The sequence below is a fragment of the Mustela nivalis genome (genome assembly GCF_964662115.1).
Source record: "Mustela nivalis genome assembly, chromosome: 8".
In the NCBI taxonomy this organism is placed as follows: domain Eukaryota; kingdom Metazoa; phylum Chordata; class Mammalia; order Carnivora; family Mustelidae; genus Mustela; species Mustela nivalis.
This window is the reverse complement of record NC_139027.1, coordinates 48,332,390-48,360,358: the sequence shown is the minus strand read 5'-3', so window position 1 is coordinate 48,360,358 and position 27,969 is coordinate 48,332,390. Positions and strand designations below refer to the sequence as shown.

The 27,969-nt window shown below is 43.7% G+C and overlaps 1 long non-coding RNA gene across 1 annotated transcript; it reads left to right on the top strand.

The window, feature by feature from the left end:
- On the top strand, window positions 1-27,939 carry LOC309871875. Its single transcript, XR_014315540.1, has 5 exons — window positions 1-463; window positions 23,087-23,275; window positions 24,426-24,477; window positions 25,773-25,915; window positions 27,167-27,939. It is a non-coding gene; the product is annotated as an uncharacterized lncRNA (long non-coding RNA).
- The last annotated feature ends 30 nt before the right edge of the window (window positions 27,940-27,969 follow it).

Sequence of the window (27,969 nt, the reverse complement as noted above, 5' to 3'; positions counted from 1 at the left end):
CTACAGCTCACCCCACTCAGGACCAGGTCCCCTCTGTTAGCCCAGAGGAGATGTGGTCATTTCATCCATCAGTGAGGGGGGCTGTGACATTCCTTTGACAACATCGTGATGCCAGGATTGGGTAGGAGGATCCCTATATCTCGGTCCTCGCTGAGCCCCATTCATTCGTTTCTGTTTGGCCAGATCCCCAGACACATTCCTGCTGCTGCCCCTTCCCAGACTCCCATCGGTGTTTCTAGAACAGCAATATGATCGTTTTACACAAAGTTTACTGTGACAAATGTTTACCACTGGTGTTGCCTCAAACAAAAATACAACCTCAGACTTTGATTATCCTCATTTTATTGATAAGGAAACTGAGGCCCAACACCTAAAGGAAGACACCGAATGAAGCTGAGCTACTAGCTGACCTGGTGAGACCTTCAGGCTCCTATGGCTCTACCTGAAAACAAGCTGCAATGAGGTATGTCCAGATAAGTCCTCACCCCAAACCGGTGTCCCCATGTAGCCCATGTACCTATCCATGAGCTCAGTTAACTCAAGTTCCTGGAGACCACTGGCCCTTCACAGGAAATTGCCCAGACACTGTAGGCAACCTACACTTGACACTCAGACCTCAGTTGGCGAGTGTTTTAAAATAACAATCTGGACTTCAGACCAGACCAACTGAATCAGAATCTCGAGAGGTGGGCTTTTTTTTTTTTTTTCTTTAACTTCTACAGGTAACTAAAATATGCAGTCAGTTTTAAGAACCACTTTTGTAGGAAATGCAGAGACAAAATCTAGGTCCTCACAGGTGAGAAGTTTGCAAAACAGTAAGTAGCTCAGTTGAGTAGTGGATGGTTTCCAAAAGTCATCAGGAAAAGGAAAATATTGAAATCACTCCCTTGTCTAAAGCATGTTAGGACAATTCCAAACTGACAAAAATCCCTAGATTTATCTCAGCCTTGAGTGAGTGAGGTCATCCCCACATGGTCAAGAGTAGGAAATCTGGTTCTGTCCCAAGAAAGTACAAATGATTGAAACCAGAATCCTTGCCCTTTTTCCTGTGGCACTGCTATTTACAAGAAGCCTTCAGAAGCCCAGCACTTATGAATTCCAGAAGTAGTAAATGTTCTCCAGGAGCGTCAGAGCAAGGCAGTCGTGTAAACCTAACAATGAAAGACAAAGGAAATTGCCTCATGGCCCAATGAGAGGCTAATGGATGTGCAGACAGAGACACCAATGTGTCACCATTAATGATGTCACTCTGGGAAAATCGGGAGGCCGAGATTCTTTTTTTATTTTTAAATGCTCTGCCCTATGGTCATTTCACATTTACTCGTCTTACAAAAGTGAGCATGAAAAGAAAATGTGCACTTGTTTAAAATAATAGTTTAGAGAAGCAGGATGATTTCTTCTTTCTTTCTTTCTTCTTCTTCTTCTTTTTTTGAACCTACTGTCTCACTTTTGCCATTACATTCCCTGACAAAGTAATGGGATATCTGTGCAGGTCCATGGATACTCATTTTACCAGATGGCATTTCAATTCATTCATTCCATTCCATAACAGCCTGTCAAGATGAAACCACTCCTTTGATAGTATTAGCTACTAACACCTCCCAGACACTGAATGTCAGAGAATGCAACACCGAACACGTCCAGGCCAACCTTTCACCAGCTTTTTACAAGGTCTGATGGATGCTTTTAATCACCAAATCAGTCAGTGTTGACGGTTATGTTCCCTCTGAAATTCTAGTTTCCAGATGCAGACAACCGAATTATAATATCCACAGTCCCGGGTGCCTGGGTGGCTCAGTGGGTTAAAGCCTCTGCCTTCAGCTCAGGTCATGATCTCAGGACCCTGGGATCTAGCCCCACATCAGGCTTCTTTCTCAGCAGGGAGCCTGCTTCCTCCTCTCTCTCTGCCTGCCCCTCTGCCTACTTGTGATCTCTATCTGTCGAATAAATAAATAAAATCTTTAAAAAAAAATCCACATAACTGGCCTTCCTCTTCCTTTTCCCCCAGTGAAGTTTGACCTGTACACAGGCATATGAGGATATGCTGGGCCCACCAGTCATGGTTTCAAAGAAATTTTAATAGAATGAAAAAACCCCAGGGAATATAAACCATACAGATGGGTCCCCCTCACTCCTGCCCGCAACATGCTGATCACCTTGCTTCAAGTGCTTTGTGCTCGGAAGGGATGAGAGGATGAGCCGCGAGCATCAGTGAAGCTTGGTCTCTCTTCTGTTTCAAAGTGGAAGCTTCTCTCCCATTGAATTATTTCCTCCTGGGCCCCAGTCAGAAGATTTGAAGTCTAAATACTCTTGGCTCAACCACTATATCTTATTCAGAGTCCTGGAGTAGAAATCAAAATATTTCTCTAGCCAGTGGCTGCTGCCCAATACAATCTTACCTCTGATAAGTCATGGGTCTTGAATCAAAACATATCCACCAGTTAAACCATAAACCTAGCTAGTATAAATTTTGCATCTTTTTCCTCCCTCCGTTTTCCATAGGGAGATTCTCATGCACAGGCTGACACGTCCTTTCCCTTCTTCATCTCGGCCAACAGGGTCAAATAAACATGAACAGAACTTTAATAAATCATCTGTACCAACTCTCTCTCTCTCTCTAACCAATAAGAAGCCACTGTAAAAGTAAGAGTTTTCGATTATAAAAATGTGAAAAGATGGAACTATGAAGCATGCCTAAATGAAATTGCTAATAGTTAATCTCGAAGACAAGGCAAGTTAGATCTTTTGGCCACTATATTTTGGCCGCTATATTTGACCCTAAAAAGTTATCTAGAAAGCAAATATCTTTCTACTTTTCTGTTGAAAATACCATGGACTCATTATGAGACAGAGACATCTTACTATAATTTTAGACTCATGACCTATTAAAAAATTATACTTCAGTTGTGGCAAATAAAAAGTCACATTTTTAGAGGAATAAAAAACAGTAGAGTGTCCGAACAAAGTATAAAGTTTAGCTCAGTCAGTTCTGTGTGGACTCTTGATTTCCTCTCAGGTCATGGTCTCAGGGTCGTGGGATCGAACCCGGCATCATGCTCTACGGCCAGCTTGGAGTCGGCTTGAGTCTCTCTCTACCTCTCCCTCCCCTGCTCGTTTGTGCGCTCGCTCTTGCTCTCTTTCTCTGAAATAAATAAGTAAATGCTTAACATTTTTAAATTAAAGCAGCTCAACCTACCGGCATCACTGAACCGGACACAGAGTCCCCTTACAAGACTGCCTGCAGCGGTTCCAAAATTCCTCCAAGACTTGCTTCCTGTGATCAAAAGGTGTGAGCTTTGGAAATTCAGAGACAAATTAGAGTGAGATGGTCTGAAAGATAAACGGGCAAACACAGGACAGACGACAAGACGTACCAGCTCTTCATTTCCCTGAAGAGATTGCACTAGCCAGGTGGATGGTCAAGGGGTCCCGAACTTCTATACAACCCGCAGCACATCCATTTAATCCCTTCTCTGGTCCATAAATTTCATGGTAACAAGTTCTGGAACACTGTGTCCTTATGCACAGTGTGTTAGATGCAATCGGACCAAATGGATGGCAGTCTGTTCATTACCCCGGTGCTTAAGTTGGAGTGATTTCTATTATTAAACTGATACTTGCCACCAGTGACCCATCAGTCCTCTGTATCTGGGCACAGCAGATAGAGTTTGAGATCTACTTTGTGTGTGCATGAGGAGTGTAAGACTATGGTCCTAACAGAAGAAGTGATAATAAATGAAAGGCTTGATTCATTTGCTTCACTTAAATGTCCACACCTGGCATTCTTTAAATTAGTGAGTTTGATTAATGTATTTAACATACAATCCATTTGCTTTATTTTTAGTGGTTTACTGCACTTCTCAGAAGCATAGGGTTTACTTGTGATAAGATGGGCAAGGAAACAGAGCTTGAACCCCCCAGGGCACATGGGAAGTTTGGTCAGGTCACGGGTCTTTGCTGTGCTTCAAGCCCCAGCTTGCCAGAACTTTCTTCCTCACGCTACTTCCTCTTCCCTTGTCTTTGATCTTCCCACTGCCTCCTTCCCTTCAACCCTGAATGTGCCTGAACCTGCTCTATCATTTAAAGCACATTAGTAAATTACTATTAAATGAACCTTCTACATTATATCCCCATGTATTGATACCTTTCCATATATTTCTTTTCATAACCAAATGTCTCAAACAAATGGGTGTGTTTACTTATCATTACTTCCTTAACCTCCATTCAGTCCTCCACTCACTGCCATCTGGTCTGTCCGCAGCCCTCCACTGAAACTGTCCTCACCACACACATCACCAACAGACCCCAAATGTCCAACTCCAGGGGCTGCCCCCAAGCTGGTGTTGCTAACCTCCCTGCAGGGTTGCCCACTCTTGGCCCCTTCCCTCTGCACACTCTTCCCCCCCCACTTCCACACTTGTCCCTCTCCTACACCCCCTCCTACCTTCATGATCCTTCCTCCTTTGTGATCTTCCTTAGCTGGTTCTGCTTCCTCAACGAACACATCTTATCCTCATCACTGAAATCCTTCCGGGTCTCCCACCTCTTCCAGGATGATGTCTAGATTCCTTGGGCTGGGATGCAAAGCCCTCTGGGGCAGCCTCTGCCTGCTTCGCCCACTCATCCGGTAACAACCTGTCACGCTTTCACCGGATCAGCCTCTTCACAGACTCCCAAACATGTCATCGCTGTTTCACGCTCCTGTACCTTTGTACAAAATGTTCTCGACTCCACCCCCATCTTCCCCTGAGGAATTCCAACTCATCTTTTAAGACCCAGAACAAAGGTGAGCCATTCTGCGAAGGCTTCCCTGCCCCCCAATAGAGGCAGCTTCCCTCCTGAGAATCTGCAGCCTCGGGGACATGTCTCCCTCGTGAGCTGTGCGCCGTTGCCTCACCGGGATCCCGGTCCCACCAGCACGGTATGTGCTTGTCCCTCTGGCTCCAGAGTTGGGCACCGTGCCCAGCACCTAGCAGGGGCTACTGCATGATAAGGGTGCAAGAGACAACCCACGCTTGTTTTATTTCTTCCCATTGAATTTGATTTGCCCTGAGCTTCCTACTCTCCCCATGGAGAAGTGCAAGCTCAGTCATTACTGAGGCATGCCAGCTTCCCAGCGCCAGAAGAAGGTCCCTGGTGACATAGACCATTAACGCAGATGCAAAGAGGGTCCTCCAGACACGGTCCATACTTGTCACCACATCTGGGTTTATTGTCCAAGCCTGCATGGAACCTGGAGGCAGGTTCTGTCTGCTGAGGCCTGGGCCTTGGAACTTTTTCCCCACAGAGGTTCCCAAGGTCACAGCCTGAACGTCTAGTTATTTCTACAGCCCCCCTCATCCCTCCTGCCCCAAGCAGTACCCATTGTCGGTGCCTTGGGAAAGCAGGGTCCAGGTGTTCAGATGTCATGAACACTCCAGTGAATCCATCCTTAGTTTCCTGCTCAGGGACTCCCTTAGCTTCCAGTCAGGATAAAAACCCTCAGATAATCACAGCCACCCCTCCCCCCACCACACCCCCTCTCTTCCCACCCCCCAACTTCTCACCCCCAATGAACATAGGCAGTAAGGATGTTTTCTCCTATCAGAAAGTCTGTTTTCAAAGACAAAGGCCCCCCAAAACAAGGGCACACCAGGGTCTTCCCACCTTCCTGAGGCAGAGGAGAGAAGAGTACCGCAAAAAGAACAAGACGTAAAAGAACATCTCAATAAATGATTCTGCCACACAGCCTTCAGTGAATTTGTTTCATCACTTAATTAAAAGTAGAAATGTCCATGAAAAACAACAAGAATGAACTTGCTCTCCCAAAGAAAGACACGTCCACCGGGCAGCCCTCCTCATTCAGATGAGGTCTCCCTTTCCTTCCTCAGAGAAGGAGGCCTAGAATCTCTGAGGTCCTCCCGTCTGCGGCCCAGGACACTGCTCACATGGCCGTGTTTATTGGAGCCGCTGACTTGGACTGCTGACACGGGCATTTACAGCCCCTGCACTAACCCACTTTCTCTCATGGATGATTTTAATCTCTTTAATTTTTGCCCAGCCTGGGAGAAAACTGAAAGCTCGGCTGGGAGGGGGTGGGAGACAGAAGTTGCAGGTCAGGAGCAGAGTGGTGGTTAAACCCTAGGGGAGGAAGCAAACGCGTGTGTAATCCTTTCAGGAAAACAAGCATTACTGGCGAGGAGAAAGCTGCCAATGTTACTTTGTTCCAAGAATAAATAGCACATTTTCCCTCAGTGTTTGCTTTTCTCTCTTTGATCCCCTGAAACCCTTTGGAAATGCGTGGCCAGCATTTTTTTCTTCCCTCCGAGGCTGTGGACAAGGAGCCACACGCACTCTCTGGAGATTTCCTCAAACGGAGGCACGAGCAGAGGCCCCCAGGAGTGGCTGGAGCCCGCAGGCCTGTGGAAGCCGAGGACCTGGGAGTTTTCAACGAGGCTAAATCACTGCAAATATGCCACGGTGTTTCCAAACATGTCATCATGATGCCCGGAAGCTGTTTCAAAGGGAATAATAATTGAGAGGGTCTAGGACCAAAGCCACTGGGAGCCGTGAGGGTTTGGGAACGGAGAGAAAACGCAGAGCTGGCGTGAGTTAATGTTTAGCTTTGGCCCCGGGTGGGGGTAAATGCCTGCACACAGAGAGGCTGATGAGAACATGCCCTTGCCATGGGGAGTTTATGGTTCAAATGCTCTGAAAACCACAGTCCGCAGTTACAGAGTTTTCCCCTCTTTTCCCAGATAGCTTCACTCCAAGGGAGTTGTAGGCAGGCCAACACCCATGAAAGAGGAAGACAGGCCCTGGTGTCAAACAGACCTGTGTTCAGTTCTGGTTCACCTGCCGACTCTGCGTGAGTGAGGCTGGTACTCGGTTTCCTCATCTGTCGGAAGGGAATGATAATGCCATCTTACAGGGTAGGCAGGGAGCACCGATAAAGTGATAGCATGTACACTTCGCGTGCTCGACCCCAAGTAGTCAATAAATGTCATTTCCCTTCCCCCACTGTCTCCACACAGTATCTCATTCACGTAAGACACTATTGCCTAAGCACTGATGAATGGTAAGACCTGTACCAGGTGGACACAGAAAGCCAAGAAGTGGAAACACCCACTCACTGGGAAGCCACAAACAACGTTAGTATTCAAGTCTGGAGGTGTCAAGTAACGGGTACATGTGTTGTCACAAAACCGTGCAGGAGGCCCTAGTCAATGGCTGATCCTGACAGTCTGTTCCAAGGGTCCCCCAGAGGGTAGATCTGAGGGAAAACTTTATGGGGAAGAAGGGGCTTGCTCTGAACAGAGAGACAAAGAGCAACCAGATATATTTTGGCAATGAGAGTAGACTTAGGCTCCTTAGGATCCCCTTAGGGGAATTTGGGGAGCTATTTGGACAGGAAATTGGGGAATACGATGATGCCAAGTTCTTTGTCACTATTCCTATGGAAAGATAGACTTTACTTCTCCTATTCTCAAATGTGGGCTGGTTCCATGACTGATTAACAAATAGAATATAACAGAAATATGGGGTGCCAGTTTGGGCCTTAGCCTTTAAGAGAATCGGTAGCTTTTGCTTCCTGCTTCTTGGAACTTTTGTCCTTGAGACACTGTCTCTTAGAACCCAGACACCATGCTGTGAGAAGTGCCATCTGTAGAAGCCATGTGTAGGCTCTTTGATCAAAGCCCCAGCTGCACTCCCAGCCAACAGACAGTATGAAGACTAGCCATGTGAACAAGCCATCTTGCATATTCCAACCCAGCCAAGCCTCCAGATGCCTATGGTTGATACCACATGGAGCAGAAGATCCACTCAAGGAATCCCAGTCAACCCAGAGAACAATAAGAGACACTAAAATGGTCCTTGCTGTTAGATACAAATTTGGAACTGATGTTTTATATAAGAAGAGATCATGGAGAGGCACCTGGGTGGCTCAGTGGGTTAAAGCCTCTGTCTTCAGCTCAGGTCGTGATCTTGGGGTCCTGGGATCGAGTCCCGCATCGGGGGTCTCTGCTCAGCAGGGACCCTGCTTCCACCCTCCCACTCATACCCCATGCCTGACTCTCTGCCTACTTGTGATCTCTGTCTGTCAAATAAATAAATAAAATCTTTAAAAAAAAAAAAAAAAAGAAAGAGAGAGAGAGATCATGGAAACAGGAAAGTACTTATGGGAGACCTTGACTGCCAAACACCAAAATGTATCCTTCATCACCATCATCACCACCATCATCATCATCAAAACTATTAGTAAATGATCACTATGTGCCAGACACTATGTTATAAATTCTTAATATATTCTTAAAATGTAACCAGTTGTTAAATTTATGTGGTAGGAACTATTATTCTTATTTAAAAGTCAAACAAATGAAAATTTAGAAAGCTTTAGAAATTTGCTCAAGATTATACAGCCATAGAATAGCAACGATGGGATTCAACCAGTCACATCTGACCACCCTCAAACTTGCTGTCTTCTTGCTGCAGGAAGAAAAAGCAATAGGCACGCTGATGATCTGGGGAGACACAAACAACCTTTGCAGCTGGAAACTGGCAACCAGTTTGAAAAACATAAGCTAGGGTACCTGGCTGGCTCAGTTTGTAGAGTGTGTAGCTCTTGATCTCAGGGTCATGTGTTCAAGCCCCACACTGGGCACGGAGCTTACTTAAAAAACATGCACACAAACACACAAGCTGCCTGGGCTCATCAAGATCCAGGCAAAAAAATGGCCATGAGTCTAACTCCATTATTCAGTGACTGCATAGGCAATTACGATGATTTAGGAAGCATAAGAATGAAAAGTTTTTAAATAAGGGGTTGGTCAGGAAAATAGAAGCCGCTTGTATTAGTTATCTCCATCTGCATAACCACACTCCTCCCCACAAAAAAATATTAGAGGCTTATAATAACAATAACCGTTTATTATTTGTCACAGTTTCTAAGGGCCAGGAATTTGGAAGTGGCTCAACTGGGAAATACCAGCTTAGGGCCTCTCAGGAGGTTGACTGGGGTTTTAGTCATCTGAAGACTTGCCCGGAACTGGGGGGATCCCCGGCAAGGCAACTTCCTCCCATGTCTGGCAGATTGCTGCTGGTTGTTGATGGGGTGTCTCAGCTCCTCATCAGACAGGCCTTTCCAGAGGGCTCTTTGAGTGTCCTTTGGACTTGGAAACTAGCTTTCCCCAGAGCAAGTCTTCCAGTAGGTCAAGGCAGAAGCCACAATGCCTTTTGTGACCTAGTCTCAGAAGTCACACACCATCCCTCCCACCTACTCGAAGGCTTGCACAGGCCCATCCCTGACTCGGGCTGGCAAGGACTGCACCAAGTCATAAAGAGTGGGAGAAAGCAATCACTGGGGCTGTCTCTGGGGGCTGGCTACCACATTCCTTGACCTAATCTAAGTATGAAAGACTTTAAACAAGGACATTTGAGGCTTTCACATATGTTTGCAGGACAAGAGAGCAAAGGTCAAGGAGGCTATTTGTGATGATTTCAGCCTGCATCACCATCATGAGAGGGTCTGAAGAGCTTGCTTGGTAGCTGCTTCAAATATGAGAAAACTTTGAGAAATTCCTACCATCCATCTTGGCCAGCAACTCTGAAGCAAGAGATTGTCTAGAGGCTACTGTTGGCCATTCTAGCAAACTACTGTCTCCAAGAGGTTCATTCATGGGTGAATAGCCCTGAGCTGCTGAGAACCTCAGGTGGGTTTCCAGTGGGTGTGGGTTCTCCCACTCCTTTGCCTTCCAATCTCATGCAAATGCCTTTCATTGACTGACATTACCCTGGGAACACAGAAGGAAACTCTAAGAAATGTCATTTCTGGCCTCTCCTTCCTGGTGCCGGCAATCCATGGGGGAAAGCTGGTGACAGTGATGCTGTGCTGCCCACAGATAGTCCTGCCAAAACTTTGGGGGCTTTTCAGTCAATGAAATTTGCATAATAATTCTATGCATTTTGGCTTGAGATTCTCCCTCCTGCTCCAAAGACAGTAAAAACAGTTTAAAATTTGGTGGTGGGGGCACTTGGGTGGCTCACTTGGTTAAGTGATTGCCTTCAGCTTGGGTCATGATCCTGGAGTCCTGGGAGCAAGTCCCACGTTGGGCTCTCCGCTTGGCAGGGAGTCTCTTTCTCCCACTGACCTCTCTCCTCTCATGCTCTCTCTCTCTCTCTCTAATAAATAAATAAAATAAAAAAAAAATTTTTTTAAGTAGGACAAGGTATGCTCACCAACAAGGTAAACACTTTCATGAATGAGAAAGCAATCAACAGGGGTGAAGCCCTAAACCTCTGGATTCAGAAATGGACAGAGAGGGTTAGAATTCTACCCCTTCATGGGTGTTATGGATTGAATGTTTGTATCCTCTCAAAATTCATGTGTTAAAACCCTAATCCCCATGTGATAGGATTAGGCATTGAATCTCTGAGAGTTGATTAGGTTTAGCTGAAGCCAGGAGGGCGGAGTACCCATAATGGGATTGTGCCCTTACAAGAGGAAGAAGAAAACCATGTTCAGTCGCTCCAGGAGCACACAAAGAGGTCATGTGAGCAAACAATGACAAGGCAGCCATCTGAAGCCGGAAAGCCAACCTTCACCAGGAGCCCAATCTGCCAGCACCTTGATGTTGGACTCTAGAACTCTGTGAAGTAGATGTTTATTGTTTAAGCCATCTAGACTATTGACATCCCAGTTTGACCTAAAACAAGGAAGAAGGCTACCAGAAGCTGAGACCACACTTAGGATTGTGGCTTATTAAAGTGAAATATCTATGGCCTTGTTCCAAGTGATTGTCACCCATCCACATTTTGAAGAAGAGAAAGGCCTTCCTTGTATTATCTCCTCACTGAAATCCACAGCTTTCTTATATTAGTTCCATCTTCTTAATTCCCACAAATTATTTCATTGGATTTACCAATTAATTTTACTAGCTTTGCCTCATTTTTTATATCCCATGTCTTCAGTATGAATTTGCTTGTCTTTTTGCTGAAGTACATCCTTTAGTAACTTTCTCCAAGGGTCTATGAATGGTAAGTGCTTTTTAGTTTTCTGAAAATATCTTTATTTTCTCTCCTCTTGTACAATAACTTGATTGGGTACAGAATTCTAGGTTGGCAGAAATATTCCTTCATAACTTTAAAGATGTTATTCTCTTCTGGCATCTACAACTGCTAATGAAATGTCTTTTGTCAGTTTAACTAGTTTTTTCTTTTCTATTAATTGGTAACAGTTTCTCTTTATATCCTTCATGTTCTAGAGTTTCCATTAATATATCTAGTTGTGAGTTTATTTCATCCTGCTCAGAACCTTGTCTGCTCTTACAGTCTTTTTTTATTTTTAAAGATTTTATTTATTTATTTGACAGCAGAGAGAAATCACAAGTAGATGGAGAGGCAGGCAGAGAGAGAGAGGGAAGCAGGCTCCCTGCTGAGCAGAGAGCCCGATGCGGGACTCGATCCCAGGACCTTGAGATCATGACCTGAGCCGAAGGCAGCGGCTTAACCCACTGAGCCACCCAGGCGCCCTGCTCTTACAGTCTTAATACTCATATTTTTCTATAATTCTAACATTCTATTGCTTCTAATACTGATTTTTTGCTGTATGCCATTTTCTTTATTTTGTACATCTTTAAATTCTATTTCATTTGTGTTGGAACCTTTTTGCCTGCCTTCCATGTCATCACATTCATATTTTTTATCTCTTTAGCTCTATAGCTTTCCATGTGATTTCTACCATATTATATCCCAATTCACCAATTATCTCGAAAGAGTTCCTAGTCTTGAGCTTATTCTATGTATTGATTTGTACTTTAAATTTCAGAGAATTTCCTGACATTTCCAGGATTTCTGATTCTTTTTTTTTTTTTTATTTTATGTCAAAATTTTCTTATGTTCAGGATTCACATCTAAAATGTTTTTATTTCACAATCCCTTGTTCTTCTTTATGGGTATTATCAAATTCCTTGACTCTTTAGATATTGTATTCATTTGTTTAATAACATATATAGAGCTAGCATGTATTATTTTAAGGTATATATATATAAAATATATACCTTGGAAGGTAGTTGAGTAAAAGTCAGCCTTCCAGCATACAATAGTAAAAGAGAAAGGAATTCGAATTTATTGTAATGTTTTACTTATTTTAAAAGGTGGAGTTTGGGGCACCTGAGTGGCTCAGTGGGTTGAAGCCTCTGCTTTCGGCTTGGGCCACCATGGTCCCGGGGTCCTGGGATTGAGCCCCTCATCGGGCTCTCTGTGCAGCGGGAATCCTGCTTCCCCCTCTCTCTCTGCCTGCCTCTCTGCCTACTTGTGATCTCTGTCTGTCAAATAAATAAATAAAATCTTTTAAAAAATAAAAATAAAAGGGTGAGTTTGACGGAAGAAGTTGAAGATATCTGGAACAATATTCTTATCAACTTAATCTATAAATTCTATGTATTTCTTTTTTTCAAAAAAAGATTTTATTCATTTTATTTGACAGAGATCACAAGTAGGCAGAGAGGCAGGTAGAGAGAGAGGAGGAAGCAGGCTCCCCGCTGAGCAGAGAGCCCGATGTGGGGCTCGATCCCAGGACACTGAGATCATGACCTGAGCCAAAGGCAGCAGCTTAACCCACTGAGCCACCCAGATGCCCCAATTCTATGCATTTCTAATCAAAACCTCACAAGGGATTTTCATTGCAATTTGTCCATTTCTAAACTGCATATGGAAAAACAAAAAGCCAAGCTGTAGCCCAAATAATTCTGGAACAAAGATCTTACTTTATAAGCTATATATGTATACCATAAAGTAAGATAGCCAGAATAACAGCCCAGAGATGGACAAACAGATCAACGGAATAGAATAGAGAGTCCAGAAATAGACCCAGTATAAAGTAGATATATAAATTCCTTGCTATAAAGTAGATGAGACATTATAAATCATTGAGGGAAAAGACTTATTTAATATATTGAACTACGACAACTTAATTTCCACATGGAAATTTTTGTAGCTAAAACAGTACCATTGAATTTCCATTTAATGCCATTCAAAAAATAAATTTCAGATTGACTGAAAAATCATAGTATCTATATGACCTTGGAAAGGGAAGGGCCTCCTATACAGAATACAAAAAGCAAAAATCATAAAAGCACGATTCGTTTGATTAAATCAAAACTAAAGCTTTAGTATAATAAATCCACTTTTTGAGAGGGACCAACGTTCCTTCTTGTATTCCCGGAATAAGATGAATGGATGATTAGCATATGAAATACTAGTACAGGGAAAATGAAACAAAATAACACTGAGCTTCCATTTAACACTTCTTAACAGCACAAAAGCTGAAAGTCTGACATATTCCTGTCGGCTAGGATGAAGAAAAACAGGAATTGTCAAAACTGCAAATGCAAGTACAATTTGATTCAACCACTTTGGAGAATTGTTCCAAAAAAACTGGAACCCGGAAGTTGACAACCCAGTCATACTAACCGTAGGTTAATGCCTCAGGTATAGTCCTGCCCCTGTGTTCTAGAAAAGAGTTCTGTTTGCAATTATAAAATATCGAAAACATCCTAAATGCTCATCAGAAGGAAAATAAATAAATACTGACAGGAAGAAAAAAATAAGAAAATTAGTGACTGAATTATTATATTTTATATATCAGCAAAAACAAATTTCAACAACAATATCAGTGGGGAAAGTTGCATAACACTGTGTATCATATGAGACCATTTCTGCACACTTTATGAAAAATATATATTGTTTGTGGATATATATATATGTATGTACATTTACACATGACAGATTCTTGGTAGTCCTTTCTTCTGGGGAGGAAAGGAGGTGAATGGAGCTGGAGATGAAAGCAAAAGACAGTTCAACTTTATTGCAACATTTTATTTCTTTTTTTTTTTTTAAGATTTAATTTATTTATTTGACAGAGAGAGAGATCACAAGTAGACAGAGAGGCAGTCAGAGAGAGATGGGAAGCAAGCTCCCCGCTGAGCAGAGAGCCCCATGCGGGACTCGATCGATCCCAGAACCCTGAGATCATGACTGGAGCCGAAGGCAGAGGCATAACCCACTGAGACACCCAGGTGTCCTGCAACATTTTATTTCTTTCCAAAGAAAAAGAAACTAAAGCAAATAGGACAAAAGCTCTCCTTTTATTTGTTTTTGGAGTTCAGCACATTAATGTTCATCCTCTGTGGTTCTTTTGTATTTTTTCCCCAATAGAGATCAAAGACCTATTGCCCTTCTATCAGAACGTGTGAATCCATCAAAATGTTTTAACGTTTTCCTGTGTTCCTATGTTGAAGATGCACTAAGAGTCAAACAGAATAGCACTGAAGCTGGGCTAACCTAGAAGCCCCAGAGTTTGTAAGAGAAGACCACCATAATGAAGTTGGCAACCCAGAGGTGGTCAGAGCCATGCCGTATGCCACCAACCTGTCAACGTCGGCTGCCTTAAAGGGGTCTTCTTGTCCCCAGAATCTTTCTACCTCCCATGCTGACCATGGCCATGACAATCCCTGGCCAAAACTTAGGAAAACCAGACCAGAGCTTCAGAGAGTAGAGAGCCAAGTGATTCATAAAATTTGCAGCCTTACTAACTCTGAAACTTGGAACATGCATTCTCCCGGCAGAATTCCCTCAGAACCAGGATTGGTAAGGGGTACTTTTTTTCTTTAGCAAAAGCTCAGCCCCATGGGATTTCATTACCTAATCTGGATGGTTCCCAAACTCATTCTATACTAAACTCTAATCCTAATTGTGCTAGCAATGGTAAGCTGGTCCCCATGAAGTTAATTCTCTAGGCCCACATCTCTACCGTGCCAGTTTACCAAAGGAACATGCAGACCGTGATCAAGGAAGTAGTTATAGTTCCCAAGAAATCAAAGTGGAGATGGACCAAATAACATCCAAAGTTTCAAACAGGGGAAAAGGTGGATCCCAGGAATGACACCAATTAGATGGAGTCTAGAGCCTACTCGTGACTGTGAAATAAAAATATGATGTTATGAATGAAAGGCAATGCTCATGTGAGTTTGGGAATCAGGCAGACCTTGAAGGCCAGCCTCATCTTTTAAGAGAAATACAAAGTTGAAAATCTGCTTATCTTCCCTGAACCTCCGTTTCCTTTTCTGTAAACTGAGGTCATTAATACTTATTCCACGGGACTTTTTGTGAAGATCATTAAGTGGTGATGAATGCAAGACAGTAAGCATGGCACCTACACCTGCCAGTTGCTCAACAAAAATTAGTGATGATGATGGTGGTGGTGGTGGTGCTGGTTTGGAGCCATTGAGAGAGAATGCAAACATCACGCAGGACGGGGAAAGATATGTTAGCAGTTGTTCCAGACTGATTTCTTTTACTGTTTAACTTGGGTTAAATAAACCAAGGAAGTACCACTATCCCCAATCTGTCTTCATTCTATTATAGCAGAGTCTTTCATTATACTATATGTTTGTATTCAAAATGATATGTTACCTATGAGGAGGAATCTTTGGTCTGTTAATAACCGTACCAAGGCACCAATTTTGTTTATGACCAAGGTGCTGCCTCATTTAATAGCTTACTGTTTTTTGAAGGTTTGGGTCAATTCATAGTAAAGACATTTAAACATTTAGGCCTTCCTAGATTTGAAATTAATTTACCAGATTGGGGCCATCCGTATTTTGTTGAAGATAACAACTGTACAGCTTTCATTATCACTTCCCCTAAGGAAAACATTTTAATTTGATTTAATCTCTCCCTCAAAGAAATTAAGTACTAAGGAATACGATTTTGTTAGGTGAGGCTGAGCTTTGGAGAACCATAAACCACTGTCATGTAGAGATTTTTCCACTAATCACTCCCATTGAGAAGGCATGGGTTAAGATAGATCAATAACCCATGCATTTATTTTATTTGAACAGGCAATATTCAAACTCAGAGGATATCATAAGCATTTGCTCATGTTATTACCAACTTTTTATTTGGTATTAACACTTTATGTGAACAGACATTCAGTCTGAGGCAACAAAGCGATCTAGCTGCCAAAGGAGGGATCATGGCCATGGGCTGTGTGTCCCAAAGCCAAGTGCTGAAGACGGCAACTCTACTGTATTGTGTGTCTGTGAGACTTCTTGAGTTTTGATCCAGTGCTAGACAGCAAGCCACCAGTGAGATTTGGACAAGCTGTAAGCAATCAGAGTCGTGACGCCTTGCCAAAGATCACACAAGGAGCAAGATCATGTGAGGAACCAGATCACAGGAGAAAAACTCAAGGGACCCAGAATGACCAGACTGAAGAAAAAGGAACGTAAAAGGAACACGATAATTACATTCAGATATTTAAAGGAGGAAAACAGGAGCACCTGGGTGGCTCAGTCGGTTGAGGATCCATCTCTTGGTTTTGCCTCAGGTCATGATCTCAGGGTCGTGAGATCAAGCCCTGCGTTGGGCACCGTGCTCAACACCAACTCTGCTTGTCCCTCTTCCCCTGCTCCTGCTCTCTGTCTCTCAAATAAATGAATAAATAAAATCTTTAAAAAATAATAGTAGAGGAGAAAAATGGGAAGGGGGGGGATTGTGACTCAAGAATCCTACCCACAAGGCTGCCGTCTATGAGTTAGAGTCAGGGAGACATTATTAGCAATGCAATGACCCAGAAAATACACAACGCAGCTCTTTTTCTGAATAAACTACTACGACCATGTTTTAAAAGTTGAATCTTAAAAGCTATATCCTGGATTGCACCATAGAACAGAAAAAAAGACATCTGGAAAAAGTCTATACTTTACTCTTGAGTGTGGAACCAAGATCAGTTTCTTTCGTTCAATATACCCTGGGTCTGTAAGAGGTTAATTCAGATTTCCCTCTTTTTCTCTTTTAAATATTAGAATTTCATGCTGGGGAGACTTTTTCTGGAGTTTTGAGTCTAGTTCTAGGCAGCAAACTACCAGCCTGGGAACATAACCTTTAATAGCCATATGCACAAAGATGCCCGTTATATCATTATGCATACACGTTAAAATTTGGAAACAAAACTATGGGACTGTTGAATGATGATCCGTCTCTGTGATTCCATGTGTTGAAGCCATTACACATGTTTATGAAGTTAGTATTACCATAAGGAAATGTTTATGATGTAATACAAAATATAGAAGCCGGACACCAATCTGAGTAATAGCCCTAACGGCTGGGCAATTTAAGTGCAGAGGAAAAAAAGACACTCAGAATGAATACTCATTTTCTCTGGATACTGGGTTCCTTTTCTTTCACTCTAGTTTTTGTTTTTCCTCAAATAGGTATTGTATGACTTCCATAATAAAAAAGAAAAATTCCATAAAAAGATTCAAGCTAGTTTCATTACGTAAGCAGTTTAGAAGTCAACCTCTCCCCTCTCCCTTAGGCTTTGCCTGATGAGACAATGTTGAAGGGCTGTGAATTAACATCTAAAGATTGCACAGCATAAAACCACTCATAAGGACTTTTTTTAGAACCTGAACTATGGCTTAATCCATTAGAGCTGGGAGGAAAAAAAAAGTCTGCAGTCACAATGGCTTAGAGGAAAGAGGGCCAGCAAGATAGAAAAGGAGGTCCAAGATACCTCAACTGGATAGGAGCGTCCCTTATGTAAAGATGGAAAACAAAGCTGGGAGCGTGGGGGGATTAGAATCTGTCACACATCTTGGACAAAAACCTAAAATTACATTTTAGGGCAGACAAATGTTTGTAAAATAAGTATGGCGATAATCCAAGCTGAAAAGCGTGTATTTAAGGACGGCGTTCATCCAGAACGAAGATGTAAGTTTCATTACCAACAATGCGTCATGCAACCATCCCAAAAAGACCTATAAAAAATCCCAATCAGGGGGCTGAAATGCCCCAGGCAAAACACCAAGCACAGAGGGATCGCACTGGATCGTGGACAGCCTTTACTTGGATGGGCCAGTCGTTCCCCAGCTGAGGGCTCCTTACAGAAGGCAGATGGAAACAGAACCTCAGGCACAGAAATGAAAAAGAGCATCATCCCATTCATATGGGGGAAAAGCCTGGCCAAACGATACCAGCACCTGCACCCGTCTTGCACAATCATCCTCGGGCACCGAAAAGTCCTGAAACTGTGGTGGAGAGCCGTCGTGAGTCAGAATCCCTCCAGAGAGACCTTGCCTAGCTGGGCACTTTATTTACTAGCTGGGCCACAGTCGGTTGTGAGCGGCAGGTAAGTTTTACTGATCTTCCATTTGTTAGCCAGGAATACGGGCTTTTTAGCTCTAATACCAAAACAAATAAACACACGTTTTATTTTGTTTAATTTTAGTTTTTAAAGGTTTATTTATTTGAGAGAGAGAGCATGCACGAGTGGGGGAGGGCAGAGGGGAAGGGACAAGCAGACTCCCCACTGAGCTTGGAGCCCAACGCAGGGCAGAGCCCAGGACCTGTGCTGGAACCAAGGGTCAGTCGCACAACTGACTGAGCTACCCAGGTGCCCCTTAAAACATATTTTAATAAATTCTGTTTCCATAAAGCATTTAAAGGCCTGTTAAGAGTATAAGTTCAATTTTATCCCTGTTAATTACAGAACTGGTATCAACAGGCTAGGAGTTATCAAACCTATGGAATATGGAATATATTTATAGTTTAGTATGTATATCCTATCTCCAAACTTCAGGATTAGGACTTCTTCCTGGTGGATACAATACACTTGTAACCCAAACAGTCAGACTGTTGGGCACTAGTGTTCAGCCATTCTGAATATCATTTTTTTTTAAGATTTATTTATTTATTTGACAGACAGCGAGAGAGGGAACACAAGCAGGGGGAGGGGGAGAGAGAGAAGCAGGCTTCCCGCTGAGCAGGGAGCCCGGTGTTGGGCTCAATTCCAGGATCCTGGGATCAGGACCTGAGCCAAAGGCAGATGCTTAATGACTGAGCCACCCAGGCGCCCCCATTCTGAATATCTTGAAGTTTCCATCCCAAGCGCAGCTACAGAAACATAAAGGATGATTCAGATGCATTCTAGAAATCTGACACTTTCTTTTAATACTGTGAATTCATTTCCATCAAATATCTGCAATTTCCACAAATCTATATTCCCTCTGAATTCAGTACAGTTTGATAAAGGAAAATATGTACAATTTGAAACTGAATATCTTTACTTCCTTCAACAAATTAGGTGTCCTCTTGGCTTTTTACCCCTGCAGTTTCAAGGTTAGTGTATTCATGTCTTGTCATTCCACCAAGGATGTAAAATTCTCTGAGCCGCTGAGAGCCTGATAGACGGGGTATCTCGGGATATATTTGATTTCCTCAAATTGGTGATAGGAGAACAAAGTCAGTTAACCTCTTCTGACTACTTTAAATAAAATAAACTTTTATGCTCCGCTTCAACTTACTCAAATACGTCTCAAACTACAGTCCTGAAGAAAAGTCAGCCCATTCACTTTCTCCATCTCAACTGTAAGAACACAGTTATCAACATTCAACAGGAGAAAATTTCCAGAGAGATTAATGGAAACTATCTTGCAGTCACCTACCTTCTCTGTTAACATATATGCAGAGGCCCCGTCTACTTTTCCTTGTGGTGGCCCATCTGTGACATGGGAACGAAATTTTTCCAAGGGATTGTGTATATAGGTAGGGAGGGGCAAAACCCAGTGTTACCCCAGGATCAGATAGCACATCGAAACTCAGAGATAACAGAGTTGGTCCTTTCTCATTTTGTCCCTCACTCATAGACAGGGGGAGGGAACACAGGACCTGGGCTCTGGAAAAGGAGGAAGAGGGAAAGAAGAAATGACGGGCTGCTCACGGAGGCCTACTGTCCGTGAGCAGGATTTCCCCTGTTCTCCGGAGGCAAGGCCCAGTCAAGGATAAGTTGCAAGGGCACGTATTTGTCACAGGCATGAGCAACTTATAAAAATATTGCCCCCAGCCACAAGCCACAAAGCCAAGGCTGTTTTGTGAGATTTACAGTCTGTTTGTTTCTACTTCACTCAGCCAGGTTTGTTGGAGGACACTTTTGTTCCCAGGGGACTTATTAATGAGGGCTGTAGACGTGTTGCAACTTGAAAACTAACTAGGATATGAATATGTAAATTACATCCAAAAACAATGGACACATGCAACTCGTAAGTCAGGATAGGGCCTTCGGGTAAATTCCAGTAGACAATACTGTCAGAGAGAAATCCCAAGATAGATTTTTTTTTTTTCTCTTACACTGTCTGGGTTCCTTCCTTCTATCTGCTTCTATCTGTTTTGTTTATGTAAATAGTCTGGTGTAACTACTGCTAGATGAGAATATTTACATTAACGAGACAAACCCTCCCATCTTACCCTGTTCTCTCTTGCTCAAGAGAAGCATTTACTGTTTCAGAAGAATGTGCTGGAAGAGTGCCATGTAAATCAGGTAGGATGACTTCTGATCGTCTAATTCAAGACAGCTCACAGATTTCACATGGCAATCTTTCACCCCGAATTCTCAGAAAGTCTTGTCCAAGCTGGAAAGTAAGATGTACCATTAGCAGACCAGAAACCAAAAAAAAGTCGCTAAAACAGGGAACACAGATAGGATTGGACTGAAGAAAACCACAACAACCAACGTGCACACAGGAGAGGGCACCTACAAAAGGCGAAGCAAAAATAGGGCACAGCCTACCAAGAGGGTAGAGTAGGAGGGTCCTGTAATCACTAACAGGGCCTTTTTTTTTTTAAGGTTTTATTTTTTTGACAGAGAGAGAACACAAGCAGGGGGAGCAGCAAGCAGAGGGAGAGGGAGAAGTAGGCTCCCCGCTGAGCAGAGAGCGCAATGTGGGGCTGGATCCCAGGATCCTGGGATCATGAACTGAGCTGAAGGCAGCCGCTTAACTGACTGAGCCACCCAGGTGCCCCAACTAAAAGGGTTCTTATATAAGCTTTCACACTAAGAGCCACAAGCATGTGGAACCCTTCCTCCTCTGCTCTATCTTCCCTTGCTCCCGCCCATGCCTCCAGCTTAGATGGATCCTTGGGATCAGACAGCAAACAACGGAGCTATCTGTGCTTATCCAGGAGCCACGAGCCTGTGTACGGGCAGAGAAGCAGACTCTTGCCTCGGGCAACTCACAACCCCCAGCCAGTATGAGGAGCACTTCTACCTAAGAGCAGCAATTTGCTCCTACCTAGGCATGCCTTAGGCCCACTTGGGTATAAACACAGCAAGCAGCCAGCGATGCGGGGCTCTCCTACTTCTCACCCTGTCCTATGCAGGCCAGTGAGCAGGTTATACATGCATCGGAATTAACAGACAAGAACATACACACAGAATTGCTCACAGTCACAAAACATCTGTGCCTCCAAAAAGAGCTACCAGACACAAGAAATACAAGAACTTGACTAATGGATAACAGAGGCAATGAGGCAGCCGGAAAAAACACCCCCAAACAAAGTTGAAAGAAATAGTCAAAATCATTGCAATGAATATGACAGATAAAGGAAGAGTAGGCAGAAAATATAAGGAACATCAGTAAATCAATAAGAAAAAGATAAGCAGTCCAATAGGAAAATGAGAAAAGATTCTAAAGAGGTGATTCATAGAAATAAAAATACAAAACCAGTTTAATTTCACTGTTAATTATAAATGCAAATAAAATATTTTCATCTTTGAAAAAAAAGTGCCTTAATATAAGTGATGGCAAAATTAGTGGGATATGGCCATTTTTTCTGTCATGATCTGGTTACTTGGAGGGAAATTAAAGAGTATCTATTAAAATTAAAGTTCCAAGATATTGGTGAGGATGAGGAGAAAGGGGAACCCTCTTGCACTGTTGGTGGGAATGCAAGCTGGTGCAGCCACTCTGAAAAACAGTATGGAGATTCCTCAAAAAGTTTAAATGAGAGCGACCCTATGATTTTGTGTGGGGTACAATACCCCAGGAATTGTACTTCTAGGTATTTATCCAAAGGATACAAACATAGTGATTTGAAGGGGCACCTGTACCCCAATATTTATAACAGCGATGTCCACAGTAGCCAAACTATGGAAAGACCCCAGATGTCCAGATGTCCATTGACAGTTGAGTGGATAAAGAAGATGTGATATTGATATATATATATATATAGAGAGAGAGAGACAGAGAGAGAGAAAGAGAAAGGAGGAATATTATGCAGCCATCAAAAGAATGAAATTCTTGCCATTTGCAATGATGTAGATGGAACTAGAGGGTATTATGCTAAGCAAAATCAGTCAGAGAAAGACAATTATGATTTCATGCATATGTGGAATTTAAGAAACAAAACAGGATCATAGGGGAAGGGAAGGGAAAAATAAGTTGAAAACAGAGAGGTAGACAAACCATAGAAGACTCTTAACTATAGGAGACAAACTGCGGGTTGCTGAAGGGGAAGAGGGTGAGGAGATGGGGTAATTGGGTGATGGGCATTAGGGAGGACAACTGATGGAATGAGCGCTGGGTATTATACACAATGATGAATCACTAAACTCTACCTCTGAAACTAACTAACTAAACAGGCAAAAAAGAAATCGAAAGTTCCAGAATTTTTGACAAAACCATTCCATTTTTCTGTATAAACTCTAAAGAAACAGTCACATATGTACACAAATCACATAGAAAGATGCTTGTGGCCACGCTATTTGGATACAAAATCTTAGAAATGACCTTAATGTCTTTAAATAGAGAAATCATTAAATATACTATGGCACATCCCTATCATAGAAAACAATGAGATTTCTCTATTTTTCACTGACATGGAAAACTTTCTAAGTATGTTATTAAGTGAAGAAAGGAATTTGCAGACGGTAGATTCCATGTATGTAAAAAATAAAATCCTCAAATACGATATAATGTTACAGAAACATATATGGATGTAAACACATGTATAAAAACTTGAAGGGATACACATATCACATATCACAATTTTGATAGCAGTAACCCACCCTGGAAAGCAGAATGGGAAACGGGAGTTAGCAAGGAGGGATTTCTGCATTATTTGCAATAATTAAATTACCTATTAACAATATATATGCATATGACTTGAATAAAGCAATAAAGCTTCTACATTCAGAAACCAAATTCAAACATAGGTCAAATAAGAAGATACCTCATTATTTGTTAAACGGTAAAATAAATCCACTACCCAGGATACCAGGAAGCATTGGAGACTCTGCCAATAAGACAGAAGAAAGCTCCTCCCAGGTTCCTGTTCTCCTAAGGGAAGGAATACAGATCGGTGGCCCGTCGTGGCTGCATGAGGGACTGCGTGGAGGCTCAGGAGACAACGCAGCACTGCCTCTCTTGGAATACTGGGGTTCTCAGCTTCTCTACTACAAGTAAGAGAAAAATCATCTCTGAAAATCAAGTCTTATCCTCGAGCACAACTTTGCTGAGTGTAGGAGACCCACACTCATCTCACTGACAAAAAAATATCTCACACCAGTGGCTTTTCAGAAAAGTCAAGAAACGTGCCTGGCAAGACAGCCTTTTATTTACTTTTTTATTTTTATGTTTTTGGAGAAGGAGGCAGGGGGAGGGGCAGAGGAAGAGGAAGGCCGAATCCCGAGCAGGCTCCACGCCCAGCACGGAACCCCACATGGGGCTTGGTCTCACCACCCTGAAACCACGACCTGAGCTAAAATCAAGAGTCGACCCCAACCGGCTGAGCCACCCAGGTGCCCTGCCCTTTGTTTTTTAAGTTTTTTATTTTTGTAAGACAGCCCTTTGAAAAGATACTATTATATAGTGTATTTTATACATTTAATTAGATTTTTCATTAAATTGGTTTATGCCCCAGGAGTCATCCTTATCAGAGTCCCATGTGATAGGCAAACAAAATCCATTACCTTTCAACTGATAACATCATGTTCTCAACACTTACTCGCTGTTCTGAGTACTGACAGGTCTCTGACAAGTTTACTGGTGGGCAAAGTGTTCATTTACACAAGAATGGGAATAGATCTTTGGGATTGTAAGTCTTTAACGAGAAAATTCAAATTGGCTATGGGGCATGAATCTTCCCAGGAAACACAGAAGAGGCTTCGGAATGATAAGCCTACCATCTCTGGCTCTATCATTTGGCTAGCTAGATGATCTTACACTAGTCTTCCCCCAAATTTCAGGGGCTTCAAACAATAACAATTTTTTCTTGCTGATATCAAATGTCCATTGTAGGTCAGCAAGGAAGCCCCAAACATTCATTGTCACTCAGGGGACGATGCTGCTATAATAACTACCAGACATTGTCATTCACAGTACAGGTTAAGCAAGAGAATTCTGGAGGGTTTTGCACTTGTAATAAGATGCTCTGGCCCAGAAGTGACACATATCACTTCTGCTCCTTAACCCGAGTTATTTACATGGTCCCACTCCATCACAGGGATCCAGGGATCCAATCTTACTCTATTACAAGAGCAGAAAGTCATAAATATTTAGTGAACAACATTAATGATTAATGGATTCCTTCCTTTTATTTGCACACAATAGCCCGGTCCAGTGGCATCAGAGACATCCAGGCCAGCACCAAGTTAAATGAAGGGTAAGTATTTTAAGAATTTGGAATCCCCGTGTTCATTTAACTGGAGAAGAGACATAACTCATCGCACCCAGGAATTTTAACATAAATGGAAACATTTCACTAATATCTAGTCTAGGATATAATATCTGTGCACATAGGTGATGCTGGGACATTTCTCCTAATTGCAAACAATTCATGATCAGTGACCCCCAAAGCTGGCTGATCTTCAGAATCACCTGGGTAACAAACAAGTAAAAATGGCAATGTCTGAGTCTCACACCCAAAGATTCTAATTCAATAGATCCTGGAATCTATCTACAGAACCCCCAGGCCCCAGGATTCTCAGGATCATTAGATTTGGTAACTTTTGTTGAAGGCATTCAAATCCATCAGTCCTCATGCAAGGTAACGCACCAGCCTTCCCAACCTCACAGACCATTCAGGCTGGTGAGTAACCAGGGCGACCCAAAGCGAGCCGTGAGCAGCACAGCAATAGAGTGGAAGGTGTACCAGCAGAGGGTCAGAATAACACCCACTACTTGGTCCTTGTTCTGATTTTCTGTTGCTGCATAGCAAACCAGTCCCAAACTTAGTGACTTAAAATTGCAACAAGCATTTCGTCTGCTCAAAATCTACATCTGGGCAGGGCTCTGCAGAGACGGCTGTTTCTGTTCCACATGCTTCCAGGAAGGAGTGCTTGGCTGGACCTGAAGTTGGCCCCAGAATGTTGAGTTTCAGCAGGGACTGTTGACTGGGGACCCCAGCTCCATGTGTGTCTGTAAGGTGTTACTTGGGCTTCCTCATGGCATGGCATCTGGGTCCCCAGAGTCCATGTGCACAGAGCAGGAAGTAGAACCTTCTAGTCTCTTAATGCTAGAGTCCAGAAACTGGTACGGTGTCACCTGGGCAGCTTTCTATAAGCTAAGCGGTCACAGAGCCTGCCCAGACTCGAGGGGAGGGATACAGTCCTCCTCTCCGTGGGAGAAGTGACAAAGGATTCTCAGCCATCTTTAATCTGACATTGTCCTCGCACTGCCTTTTAGGCTCAGGCTTCTCACCTGTGAAATCGGATAGTCAAACCGGATTATTTTTGAGGGCCTTGCTAATCCCCAAAGGCTATGAGTCACTGGACCTGATGCATAATTTACTGACAGACAAAGAAGCCCAGGCTTCAAGTCCGTGCCCTTTGAAAACTGGCGCGTGGGGACAGCTGAACAGAGCCTGACAGACAGGCTGGGGTCCCAGGGCACCCATGACCCTGGGCACTCAGGCTCCTCTGCATTTCCCACTAAACTCACTGCTGCTTTCCTTCCCAGAGCCAAACTTGTGTCCTAATTCCTGAAACCTGACAGCAGCTGCCCTGAGGACATCTGACTGTGCTCACCGATCTTGCCCCATCTCTTGGGCAATAATCCCTAAGTTAAACATGCAGGAACTGAACAAGGAATCTCAATGGGAGGTAGGCAAAACTCACACGCACAACAGTAGGTGGGCTCTAGTCCCAGGCGGTCTAGATTCAAACACCCCCAAAGCCGCATTCTAGCTGCGGGGACTTGGGGAACATGACGTCATCATTTTAAATTCCATATTTGTTTTAAAGTGCAATGATATAGATAGCACCTGTCTCGCAGAGTTATTGCAAGAGCTACTTGAAATAATGCATAGTAAACCCTTAGCACAGAACCCCATCCGTAGCGGGCACTTGGCAAATATTAGCCATTGTTTTTATGAAGTCCTAATGCAAATAGTCACTGTGGCCATCATTTGTCATGCATTTTGCAGAACCAGAGGACATGGGTCTTGCTGGAATGAGCAGTGTTAGCCCAGGACCACTGATCTGCAGTAGGCCTGGCCACTGGTGGCCCGAGTCCCATAGGGAAAAAGATAAGGGGACACACAAGCGTCTCACTCCTGCTCATTTACTGATGACAGTGTGGACACACACACCTCACGTCCTAGGCCACCCAAGCCTGGAGATGTTTGTTGGGTGTCTACCATAGGCATATCAAATGCAGGGACAAGCGAGGACACCTTCCGGACCCTGGGCTCAGTCGCTCTGGTCTTGCTCTGACTTTCACTCTCACAGTCGAGAATCTGCAGCTTTCTCTGACACCCCAGAGGCGGCTTTGCAGCCTTTCCGACGGCTGAGTGGGTGTGCGCGAGGGGAGGGGCAAGACTGCATAGGCTCTGGACAACACTTTTATGGCCATATGGGAATATTTTGGTGATGCAGTAAAGTGTTATTCCTCAGTGTTATTACAAAACTGCCAGCTCACTTCTGGAGAAACACAAAACACAAACAAGCCAGCCTTGTTTGCTTTATCAATGCTGCACTGTGTGCTGAGCTTAGAGAGGCGGCTGCCCCAGCAGCATCTCAGAACGTCCCCACGGACTCCTACGGGGGATGGCTGCAGGGCTCCAGTGCTTCCTGAGTAAGGGAAAAAAGCTGTGTCAGATGTGGTGCGGAGATTCAGGCGTGAAAGAACTGGCACGCCCAGCAAAGGAAGGACCCAGGCCAGCTCGGGGTTGGTCACTCCCACAGAGTCCCTCACACACACACGTGCACACATGCACACACACAACACACTCCTGCCTGTGGGAGCCTCTGCCCTGCATACCTCCTTGACCTTGAGCTTCCTCGAGGTTTCTCTACTCAGGCCCCTCAGCTGCTCATTGTGATGACCTCATGCTGTTGTCTCTTTGCCGGCAGATCCTAAATAAAGATGCAGCCCAGGCATCTCCCTGGAACCCCTACTCCCATGTTTCCAGAAGCCTCCTGGACGTCTCCACCCAAGGTCCCATGGCCCTTCAAACTCGGTGCTGTGTGTTGAATCGAGTCTCTCCACACCACCACCGCAGAAGACTGTGTTGAAGTCCAAACCCCAGTACCTGTGGATGTGACCTTCTAGGGAAATCGGTCTTTGCTGATATAATCAGGTTAAAATGAGGTCATGGCAGTGGGCCCTAATCCATTATGACTGCTGTCCTCAAAAGAAGAGGAAAATGCCCCAGGAAGATACACAGGGAGAAGACCAAGTGAGGTCAGACGCAGAGACCAGAGACACACCACCGCAAGCCAAGGATACCAAGGATCACGGGCCACAGCCAGAAGCTGAGGAAAGGGAGAGAAGGACGCCCCCCAGAGTCTCAGAGGGAGCCCTGCCGATGCCTCAAGGCTGGGCTTCCACCACCTAGAGCCCTGAGAGAATTCCATGTCTGTTGTTTGAAGCCACACAGTTCAGGGCACTCAGCAGCCCTAGGAAAGGAATCCTCTCAACGTGGCCCACACCCAGTTCTCGGCTTTCTGCCTTTCTCAGGCTTGCTTCTCTTCTGGGTCATCTGAGTCCTAATAAAGAAAACAAGCTGCCAAATCAGAAATTTGACTCCCCCCTCCCCATCCTCACGCCAGCCCATCAAGCACTCCGTCATGTCAGCTCGACCCCCTTTTACTGCACCAGTCCCCGTGCTGGCTCAGCTGGAGCCTTCCCCTCCTGCTGTGCACCCTGGGCCAGT